Source organism: Xiphophorus couchianus, chromosome 5 (assembly GCF_001444195.1).
Source record: "Xiphophorus couchianus chromosome 5, X_couchianus-1.0, whole genome shotgun sequence".
Lineage (NCBI taxonomy): Eukaryota > Metazoa > Chordata > Actinopteri > Cyprinodontiformes > Poeciliidae > Xiphophorus > Xiphophorus couchianus.
The window spans coordinates 22506872-22519153 of record NC_040232.1 but is presented as its reverse complement, the minus strand read 5'-3'; the positions used below and the strand labels follow the sequence as shown (position 1 = coordinate 22519153).

The 12282-nt window shown below is 38.7% G+C and overlaps 1 protein-coding gene across 1 annotated transcript in view; it reads left to right on the top strand.

Annotated features, from left to right (window-relative positions):
- The window catches only part of LOC114144220 (low-density lipoprotein receptor class A domain-containing protein 4), a 237894-nt gene continuing 225612 nt past the window's right edge, over positions 1-12282 (top strand). Inside the window, exon 1 of the mRNA XM_028016799.1 lies at positions 1-183. The gene's annotated coding sequence lies outside the window, so the exon portion shown is untranslated. The remainder of the gene's footprint in view (positions 184-12282) is intronic.

Genomic DNA, 12282 nt, shown 5'->3' with positions numbered 1-12282 from the left:
AGCGTTATTTTAGGCCCCGGCTGTCGGCAGCGCGTGCTGTACAGTAGGACAGCTGAGCTTTATTTTGCCTCCCAGCCGTGACACCACTGTAGTGCAGTTGGACCTGACGTCTAACATCCACAGCATCACACACTCCAACCAGCCGGTCACGGCGGCTTTACACGTGAGTGGTGGCACGAGCAGGTAAGAAGCCGGCGAGATTTTTGAAAGTAATTTCTGTATTTTATATGCATTTATATTAAAAGACAAACTGCTGTCGTAGGCGGATGGGGGAATGTTCTGGCCAAGCTAACTGGTCCTGCTAATTGTTGGGCTGTCCGGGGTTGGCTCTGCTCTGCACTTTGGGCCAGACGCTGGAAGTTGTCGTGCAGAGTGGGAGCCACTGTCTGAGCTGCGCCAGACTGAAGAGCTAAGCTAACTATGCTAAATTAGCAGACATGAAGAAGGCACATCCATCCTTCCTTCCTTCCTTCCTTCCCTCTAGGGAACCAGAACACTTGTCCGCTATGTATATGTCTCAGCCGAGTAACCCTGTCTCTCCCTTTGACCGAGATTTCTCCTTTTGCTTTATTAAACATAGAAATAGGTCTGTTTCATCTCTTTTCTTCTGTGCCAAGAGCTGTCATGTTCAATATATTTTAAAGAACAAGCTAGCTGGGAGGTGTATAAGTTAAATACTTAAAAAAACAATTTGTGCCCGAGGGGTTTTTTTTTTCCCCACAACTTTTCCTAATGCAAATGAGGCGCAGTACTTGATGTTCTACTGTTGTGGTTTCATGCAGGCAGAGCTGGTAAAAATGTCAACACTAAAGGACTCAGCAAAGTCTTTGCCCAATGATGGATTTCCACAGTTTTTGCTTTTTCCTCACACTTTAATGTTTCCCATCATAAAACTGTTGTTGATATTTGACAGAGATAACCGTGGCAAAAACTAAATGCAGTTGTATCTTTTTTATTATTGGGGATAAATACTGTCCAACCTGTTCAGATACTTTCTGGTGATCATTAGTCTGCAGAAACATCTCTCTACCACCACCATGTTTGACAATCGGTGATGATTGTTAGTTGTAGAAATGTTAGTTTTGCAATCAGCCCAAAGAATTGTTTTCCCAGGATACTTTGGGATAATCTCAGATGGTTTCTTTCTCTTTTCTTATAGCAAATATGAGCTGAGGCTGTATGTTCTGCTTCTGTTGTGACCGCCGAGGTGAGTTGTAGATGCACCCTTGGAGTAACTTTGTCAAGCTGGCCAGTGGTCACTAAAGAGAATGTTCACCACTGATCCATGTCTTTCTCTCTGTGGACAATGGCGCTTACTGAGGTTTGGTGGAGTCCCAATTCCTTAGAATTGGCTACGAAACTCTTTTCAGACTGATGGAGATCAATAGAGTGTTAGTCATCCCATGTTATTGAATTGTTCTAGATCAAGGCGTGATGAACAAGGCTTTCTGAGATAACGCTTTACACTACTTCATGCAGTCAGACAGGTTCTTTTTAAGTGTTTTTATAATTGCAACAGTCTGGCAATAATCAGACCTGGTTTGTGAAACTGAACAAAAATAATTGTTAAACAAACTGATTTTATGAGTAGATAATTGCTCTTTCACCTGAGCCAGTCTAGTTTGAATAGTTTTTTTGTTGTCTTTGTTTTTTTATATAATCAGCATCTGATACTAAAAAAAAAAATCCTCTGAAACATTTAAGTGTAGGAAAAACCTTTAACAGAATAAATCTTTGAGGGAGCATATATTTTTTCACATCACCATACAATGCTTTGTACCACGGACTGTCTTAAAAGTAACAGTATTATTGGTTCACACTGACATTGTGGTAGTTATAGGAATCCCATTAGCCCTACTCAGCCTTATGTGCATTGAATTTTAAATGTAATGTACATTGGAGGCGTGAATGCTGCAAGTCAATGACTCAATGCAATTGGCTAGATTGCCTTAGACAGAAAACGTTTTTGCTAATTTAAATCATAAACTGAATTTGACTGTGTACTACTTGATAACGAGGAGAAGCAGCTTTCAGCATCTATGCACCACAAATTTGGAACAAGCTTCCAGAAAACTGTGAAACAGCTGAAACACTGACTTCTTTTAAATCTCAACTAAAAACCCACCTGTTTAGAATTGTATTTGAAATGTAATCAATTACAAATTTATTGATGGAACTTGACTTAATGTCGTGTTTTGATTATTGATTCTATGTTGCATTGTGTTTCTGTGTTTGTAATGATGTAAAGCACTTTGAAATGCCTTGCTGCTGAAATGTGCTATACAAATAAAATTTGATTGATTGATAACTAGGATCAAAAGGAATGTGTCATTGACTTTGAATCTGTCTGGTTGGATTGAATTGAATGTGCTGTGAATTGAGCGCTATAGAAACAAACTGAATTGGACTGAATTCAGTTTCGTATGATGTCAATTATTTTAGCAAGTACATCAAAGTTCACCGTTCTAGTGCAGATTCTTGCTCAGAACGTTTACAATCCATCCTGGGGTGCTTGATGATATCACCTTCTGTGTCAAATTCTGAGTACTGGTAAACCATTCCTGAAAGGTACATACACACCTGTTGCCACTGTTGAACATATCTAGGTGCACCATGGGTAGGTTCCCAGTCAAAAGGGAACACCAATACTGAAGCAAAACTTAGAGTGGCCATTTAACTTTCACTTGTGTTTTTGGATGATGGAAGGAAGCCAGTGTACCCCAAGAGAACCCTAACCCAACTCTGAACTCCATGCAGAAAGATTCCTGCTCTGATTTGAACCAACAACCTCTGTGCACAGAGATATTTTATCCTCTGTGTTGTAAAACAGCACGGAGGATAAAAGACTCAGGATAAAATATCTTCACTGTACAAACAGTTACATTCAGCCCAAAGAATACCATGGTTTACTCTCTCATGAGTGAATTATTTCTGACCCATGTTTAGACTGTAGCTGTCTGTATTTGCTCTGGTCCTCCAGGTAAAATTCTTTAAATCTCCTCCAGCTTGATAAGATGCTTCTGTAAAAACTGATGTGCAATTTCTCATTGTAGAACCGAGAGACTTATTAATTCACTGTGCTAGAGTCAAGTGGAGATCTCCACAGTAAATATGCACATCCAGACATCTTACTGGAAGAGATGACCGTGAGATTTCTTGAATGAGGGGAGTCATTAAGTGTGACACCATGTAATTGACAAGCTTTCTTTCTTTCTTTGTTTACTGTCATTTATGAAACTAACAGGCTCTGCAGTTTTTCTTACTTTTAAATTAATTATGCCTTTTCTTAGACACCATATACTGTCTATAGTTGAGAAAAGTCTGTTTTCTTAACTCATTCTCTTCTTTGCTTCCATCACTTGAGATACAAATTTACCATAGCCAGCAATTATTGCATTCCAAAAAGTCCTTTTTGATATGAATATTCCACACAATAATATTCCAATGACGTAATATTTATTTGTTGTGCAACTGTACGACTCTCATACTGCACTGAAACCATCAAAATCTGCTGTCTTTGACATAGCTGCATGACAAAAAGTGTGTCATTTTGTTGCATTCTCCTCTCCTCCACATCAGGCCAAACTACTTCGCACAGAACTCTGTTGTGTGATTGGTCAGACGTTTGTGGGCACATTTTATGAGAAATGCGTTCAGACAGCTATGTTATTGCGCTTCAACCTGTCCACTATTCCACCATCTAGTTTTTGTATACGCAGACGGCATGAATACTTTTGAGGAGCGTTTATCAGACAGAGTGAGGAATTGCATCCAACAGATGCAACAGTTTCTCACAAAATACCTAGTCTGGTGAAAACCAGCACCTATTTCAACGCTTTGCCTTGTACAGAAGGTCTGGACCTTCGGCTATTGAGAAACGGTTGATTGCTGGAGGCATGGACTCTGTTGAAGTTGGCGATTGCTAATGCTTGTCCATGACGTATGTAATGCGAAAGCTACGCTAGGAAGCACACCGAAACCTGTTTGCGCTGTGAACAAAACGATGGGGAGTAGGGCCATGACATCTTTACTAGCAATAAAGCGTCTTAGACATTCCTCTTGTTCCACCTTTAATTGCTCAATATTTGGAAGCGTAAGCAACTCGGTTTGAATGGCTTTGTTCACTTCTTCCAATGCCATTGGCAAACTACAACCCTATATAGCCAGACTGCAATTCTAAAACAGAAATCCAGCTCAGTGGGAGACACCCTGGACATTGAAGTGAAGGGAGATGAGCATTGTGTAGGATTTCAATGGCCAGGCTACAAAATAGCTTGAGTTTGTCAAATGGTTGAAAACTCTAGGATGGAAATTGCTAAGTTGATTTTTGTCTACATTGTGGCACTCTCTTCATGACCATGTTAACCAAACCAAAGAATACAGGGACTGAGTGGGAGGGTAGTCCCCAGGTGGACTGCGCTATGAATGAAAGGTGTGTGTGCCAATACAAATGCCTGCTCATGTGACCACGTGCTGGTCGTTGGGCTGACGTGTGGGAGAGAAGGTGAAGATGGGTAAGTGAGATAAATACACAATACACCTAAAAGCAAATCTGTTGGATGCAACCAAACGTTTGATATTTGAGGTTCACTTTCTAACTGTTTCAACACTGACTCTGATCATGGACGCTCACAGATGCTCCCTGTCCAATCTGAACGAGGCTGAGCAACTTTGCAAAGAAGAACAGGGATAAATCTCAGTTTGTAAGGCGGGCTAAGCACAAACTTTGTTTTTATTTGTTGAGAAAAATAAAATTCCTTCCATTTCACAATTTTGAGCTACATTGTGTTGGGATATCAAATGAAATCCAAATAAAATACATTCAAACTTGGGGTTTTTTATAAGACATTGTTGAAGGCTGTGAATGCTCTCTTAATCTTAATACACAGTAAGTTAAGAAATTCATGGATTAAGGGCTAGCAGTTAGCGTTTCGCCTGCAGCCTTATTTGGCTTACTTTACAATAGCGCTTCGTTGTAGAATTATGTTCACACGGCCGATACAGGTTAGAGTCTTAGATTAATACAGCTTTCCCACATTAACAGTATTGTGTTGTATTTATGTTGGGAATTGTGTTTGGGATCTCCATAGGAACAGAAAAAAAAACTGGGTCACACTTGTATGAAATGTCTGCAGGTTGTCACGATGACTTGTGATTCCACAGGGATCCTATTTAAAAAAAGCTCCATATTAGCACCCCAGTAACGCTTTCTAATTATTTTCATCATATCTTTTTAAGAGGGGGATGTCAGCTGTTGGTAAAACAACCTCAGCACTTGCTCATTAATTCTCCAGCCTTCGGGCGTGTGCCGTTTTCTTAACCAGAACTATGGCGTGTTGTCATGAATCCCAGGATGTTCAAATATTTCCACTTGGAAGTTTTTTTTTTTTTTTTTTTTCTCACATGTGTAAAAGTCCAGAATGCAGATATATTCTGCCTAAAGGAGATCTGGTGATTATTATTGCAGTCTCTTATATTTTAGCCATCACATAAAATGACTAAAGCAAGGGTAATGGGGACGGGGGGATCAAACGGATTATCAACAAGGTAAGTTGCGGAGAAACTCGGCAGGCAGGCGGTGTGTATTCTTAGCTCTAGTAACGTCTGCCAGGTTGAGCCTTTCGAAGCACACACACGGTGGAAAAAGTGCTTCCCAGAGCCAGACTTCTGTGTCCGTCTGCTTCTTTGTTCTTATGTGTGTGTGTGTGTGTGCGTGCGTACCGGCGTGTCCTTGTGTGTGTGTGTGTGTTTACCGTGTGTGTGTTCTTTTGCCCTTTGCCAATTAGTGGCTTCTCACCTCCTGAGGCAAGAGGCGGTGTGTGTGTTTGTCGGAGGAGACAGACTTGATGGAGCTTGTCTGCTGCTGACGGATCAGCCGGAATCTGAACTCCACACTCCCGCTTTTGCTTTCTCACACACGCACGCCCACAAGAGCCTTGTCTGTCTGCAAGTCCATGTGACACGGCGAAATGTGACAGTATTGTGTTGGTGGAACGAAGGCGCTAGACGGATAAAAACCAGTGGCTGCGTGCACTGGTGTGTGTGTGTGTGTGTGTGTGTGTTGGATCCACAAATATATGGGCTCTTTTCCAACAGTGTTTGTAAAATTGTGAAAGTGTAAAAAAGAAAGCACACCATGTGGACAAAACAGACAGAAGAACTACTGCCTGGTCTGTCCAGATGTAGCACAATGCACACACATTCATATTTGGTCTTTATGTAATTCCCCTTAAAATGTATAAATTTTCTGGCAGTTTCTCTCTTTGCTCTGCGTTAGCTCGCTTTAATTCTCCCCATCACAACTGAACTGTTTTAGAACCAGCTTGATACCGCGTGTAATTTGGCAACCCTTTAAGAAAATCAGTTTGAATTGTTGTATATCTTTTCTAAAGCACTGCAGGCTAGATTTACTCTTTGTTTCCAAAGAAAGGAAAACAGTTTTACATCTCTGCTCTGTTTTTTTTATTTATTTAATTTTATTTTTTTTACTTTTAAATGTTTTAGGATATTTTCTTGGCCAGAGCTAATCATCTGGCTGAGTTCTGACTGAATACATCCAAGATATTGTGCTAGTCAAACAGGAGATCAAACCGCTGAAGAAAACCTTCAGTTTTAACCCCAGTTGGAACACCATGATAAGTGTGAATTTGCCCAAACTGTATTTTTCAGCTCTAACCCGCAGACACCGCAGCATCGGGGAGTATTTCCATCCCGTTAGAAAAGAAAGCTCAGTCAGAACGGGCTTCCAGATTTTTTTATTTTTATTTTTTTTGTGGTTCTCTGCCTCTTTTATACTGCTGTTCTTCTCGTTTCTATCGGTTACCTAATGAGTTGTGCAAGCAGTAGGGGTGGAACGGCTCACAAAATCCAAGCTTTGGTTCAGGTCATGGATTCAGGATCAGCTTTCAGTCAGGTATACATTTTTACTTCCTGTTTAATAGGCTTATCAGAGTGCTGTGGTGGCAGAAGGGTTAAGCACAATCCACATATTGAGGCCTTAGTCCTTGACGTGGCGTCGCAGGTGTTTTCCCCCTTCTCTCATTACCCAATTTCCTGTCAATTCACTATCAAATACAGGCCACAAGAGCCAAGAAATAAAAAAAAAATTGACTAATCACCATAACAGACTTTCCTGGACGATGAATTGCCCCAGGAATTATTGCAATAAATGATAATATTGTTACTTTGCAACCACTTTCAGCTAATATGCTGATTATGACACAATAATGCAAGTTCACCTTCTCAAAGCCTAAAACTTTAATTTTGTACAGAACACTCCACACTGGAACATACAGGCATTTAAAATATGCCTTCTGCCTCAAAGGGCAGCCCCCGCCTTCGACTCCCCCACTCAGCTCCTCCAGACTAGCCAGCAGCAATTAGCAAACACCTGTTGGAACTGCGCATCTGCTGAGCTCATTTTACGAGCTACTTCTCAGTGAAACACTGGTAAAAATGTTGTTAAAGGGTTAATAGAGGAGCCACGGTGTGATGACTTTCTGAAGGAGGCGTTCCAGAAAGAGCAGGAGCTTTTGAAGAGACGGAGGCCCAGTTTCAAGGTGTTAAATTACAAAGTCAAATTTCTTTCAAGTTGCATTTAATATATACAGCATATGTAGTTAACTGAAGTTAACATAATTTCTTGATTTTGCTTTAAAATATAATAGTGCCCCTTTAAAAATTGACAGAATTTGGCACTATGTAATTGTGTCTTTTGTAAAGACTCAATTCTTTGAGTCTGTCAATTTTTTGTGGAGTGAATAGGGAAACTGTCTTTTGAAAGGTCTTGGCAAAAAGACCATCAAAGCCATTAGCATTACGTTTTATTCTGTCACAAATCAAATCCAGAATAATGTCTCATTCTTAATGAAGTCTTTAAATCCTATTGTTCAATGTACAAAGACTGTTAAGTGTTCACTATTTCCAGGCTATATTTATCATTCTCAACTTTCCTGTGATTTTTAGCAAAAAACAAAACAAAACAAAAAAAGTCTCTTAAAGCTTCAATCTGTAAACTGAATGCTTAACTTTGCCTCAGTTCCAGCTTTTACACTCTGACTCTTCACTGAGAGGCTGCCCCCTGCAGTGCACTGCTTGCAGTCCCATTTTGTGGATGTGTTGCACAGCGGCAGAGAGGCTGCACCGAGCCTGCCATCCTGTCTGTGATCGGAAGGAATCGTTTAAAATGCTGGTAGTTTGTTTGTGCACCAATCAGTGTAAGTTCATCTCACCAGCGCTACCGGGCCTGGAGCCGTTTGTCTGTTTGGGCCAACGTAGGATCCTCAGTGTGTTAAAATCTAGTAAAAATACCATAGTGGTCTGAAATCATTGTTGCATGAAACTGTATGGCATGACCAAATTATGTATATTTAAACAATTATACCTACTTTATCACAATTTTGATTTTGATTTTCATGCATGAACTAAAGCAAAGATATAGAAACATTTAGTTGTAGTTTTCAAGTAAACATGCTCCTCAGGGAATATTTGGATTACTATCCAAACTCTCCTCTGTGGTATATTTGCCAACTTTTCTACACTCATTACATAAAATAAAGATTTTTCAACAACTTAGAGCAACAGTTTTCAGATACTCGCTGCATAAACACCAAATCTTAAGTATTTTTGTCTAGTTTCTAGTTCGAATACCTTAGTTTTGAAATAAGACAAAACTAACTTTTCAGCAAAATATGGAAGCTTGTTTTCAGCCAAAAATTCAAAATCCAAAAATATCATTGATCCCAAGGGGAAATTAAATGTTTTAATTCATAATAATTCAAATTCTTCAAAGCGTTATTGTAGATGGTGTTGGCTGTTGACATTGAATTCTTGAATATAGATAAAAAGCATTAGTTATACTGGCAGATATTTTCCCTTGTTATAAGTGAAATAATCCACCAGTGGAAGTAGGATTTTTTTTCATCAATATTAAGAAATTATTGATTTAAAACAAGCTACAATACCTTGCTGGAAAGTTATTTGTATGTGTATTGCAGTGCATCCCATTTCATAGCGGAAAATATTAATTCTTTGTAATTAGAATTTATTGAACATTTTCTCTTGAATATCAATAACTAATTTTTTAACAGCTATGATTCTTGGTGTGTACCACAGATTAAAATATCCTGCCCCCCCCCAAAAAAAAAACAAAAAACAAAATGTGTTAAAATAACAGTGAGTAGCAGTGACAATAATAAAATAAAATGAAGCTCTTAAAATACACAATTCAGTGTAGCATAATTACGAATTATTAATAAGAGCTTTGTTACATGCCAGGTTTTAGACATCTATACAGTAATGTTTTATAAAATGAGCAGCAGTAAAATAAACAGAGTTGGCAGGATGAAGTCTGCGGCTTGGCACAGCAGGTCCAGTATGAATCAGTAAATGTGGGTCCAGATTTACATCAATTCAGAGGACAATATGGCGCCCAGACAATGAGTCTGACCTGAGAGAGTGCCTTAAGCTGCTTCAAAAACAAACATGAGTTGTGTCTGTGGCGGGTCGTAAACCACACGGTTATGTTTGGAAACTCAGACAGAGCCGGTCAATGATTAGAGCCAAATGAGACTGTTTACATTCAGCACTACATAAAATACTCGCTGAACATAAACTAGGTTATTATTATTTTTTTTATCAAAAAGATTGGATAATGAAAAAATATGTGTTGAATAAATAGATCAGTGCAGATGATTATTATCACAGTAGCCCTGAGCTAGTTAAATAAAGCTGTACAGAAACAACTAAGATGCATCACTTTTTGAGATGCAAATGTCTAGTGATGAGATTCTGATTTTTAGGGTCACGAGTCAATTCAGAAACAATTTTTAATTCAGAAACCAACGTTTCTATTCACACGGTTCTGTTTAAACTATTTTATATGACTGACACGTGGAAAAGACAGTGTAAGGATCCATTCTGTATCAAATTTCATCTGTTTATATTTAAAGAAAAATAAATTTGTGCATAAAACTTGAATTTCTAATATTGGCGACATAGTTTATTTGCAAATATCGCGTTTAAAACATACAGCTTAAATTTAGAATTGATTCAGAATTTAGAATTGATTCAGAATTTTGAATTGAAGAATTCTCACGACTTCTTTTTTTGCATGTCTACTAGTTTTCTACAAAATGAATAAAGTTAATATTTGAACTTAACAGTTTAATAAAGGAAAACTAAATTTCATATCCATGCTTAACACACTTCAGTTAAACTGTCCTGTTTGTTGTCCATGCGGATCCAATCTGGCATCCAGCGTTCTGCCGTTGCTCCTCCAGAACTGCAGTTCGCTCCATTGACAGATTCGCTCTCAAACGTTTCTGACTTTCCAGTGGACTAAACACACTTTACTTGAAGTTGCTTCAGTGACATATTTTCTCTCTCTCTCTCTCGTTCTCTCTGCATGCTGATGCTCAGTCATGACTCATCACTGTGCTGAGTCATGAGAACTCTGAACCTGCTTCTGCTGACATTGGCCAAGAAATGGAACAAACCATGGAAGTGCTGGCAGCACCAATATTTAAACATTCATAAGTCATATTTTTATACAGATTAGAATGTAAAAATATATTTTTTTGGTTTTCAGTTGTGAACAGAAATGTCAATTGTTTAAATAATGAATTCACGAGGATATGGAATAAAGATATGCAAGCTGATAGGAAGTAAGATGCAAGTTTCCAGAATGATATCCGGTAGATTATTTAAATCTGGCCTTGTATCCTAGATGAGATTTGCTAAATTAAAATTTTAAAATCCTGGATTAATAATTTTGTTTGAGCTCTTTCTGAAATGATATGCTGTTTCATCTGTTTGTTTCTATCTCAAAGTCGGCCTTCTATCACCTGAAGAACATTTCCAGGATTAAAGGACTAATGTCTCAGCAAGATCTAGAGAAGCTCATCCATGCGTTCATCTTCAGTCGTATTGATTATTGCAACAGCGTCTTCACAGGTCTGTCCAACAAATCAATCAAACAGCTGCAGCTGATCCAGATGCTGCTGCTCGAGTTCTCACTAAAACCAGGAAGATAGAGCACATAACACCAGTTTTAAAGTCCCTCCACTGGCTCCCTGTAGCTTAAAGAATAGACTTTAAAATACTGTTGTTAGTTTATAAATCACTGAACGGCTTAGCACCACAATACATTAAAGATCTGCTGTTGTTGTATCAACCTTCCAGACCTCTGAGATCTTCCGGTTCTGGTCTGCTCTGCATCCCCAGAACCAGAACCAAACGAGGAGAAGCAGCTTTCAGCATCTATGCACCACAAATTTGGAACAAACTTCCAGAAAACTGTAAAACAGCTGAAACACTGACTTCTTTTAAATCTCAACTAAAAACCCACCTGTTTAGAATTGTATTTGAAATGTAATCAATTATGGAACTTGACTTAATGCTGTGTTTTGATTGTTGATTCTATGTTGCATTGTGTTTATGTGTTTGTAATGATGTAAAGCACTTTGAAATGTCTTGCTGCTGAAATGTGCTATACAAATAAAATTTGATTGATTGATTGATTTGATCTCTCCATTAAGGTAATGTCCTCCATTGGTACATATTAGGTATAGAAGATTCAGATTTTTTTTTCTACCATCGTTGCCATTTGCAAATTCATCAAAATTATATTTTAATTTCAGCATAAACATTATCAGTTTTATTAGTAGTATGGTTACTTGTGATTTGTCTCTCACCAGCAAACTCATAATTTCTCTATTTGCAACCTGAACACACAAAGAACTCCGGCGCTCACAGCATACAGTCCTTAAAATACATAAACTGCCAGTAAAACGCAGAAAAATAGCCGCTTTGCCTTGACTGGCATGTGGTCCTGAAGGAACACACTTGACAGATATTTGCCTCTTGTCGTTTATGTTCTCTTAACGAATCCACTTCCCACATCTCACAGCTCCTTAAGCTCTATAAAGAAGAGCCTCCTCAGCATTGGGTAAATGTTTCCACAGTTCCCACGCTGATTAGAGGCAGTCCAGAAAGCGCAGTGCTACGTCGGTGATTAAGTAGATAAGAAGCCCTGCAAAGAAAAATGCTGAAGACAGCAGTCTCATCAGGTCTTCCTCTTCAAATGCGTATTATTGAAGACATTAAAGCTGTTTTGTCAAACGGTAGCTTCATTTGCTGCTCATGTGATTTTAATTCAGTTTGCTCTTGTTTGCATAGTTTAATTTAACTATGGAGTCTAAGTAGTAGATAAATAATTCGGCGGCATCCTTGCATGGGAGAAAGGACTGTCGAGCGAGACCCACACACGTTTCATGCGTGTTC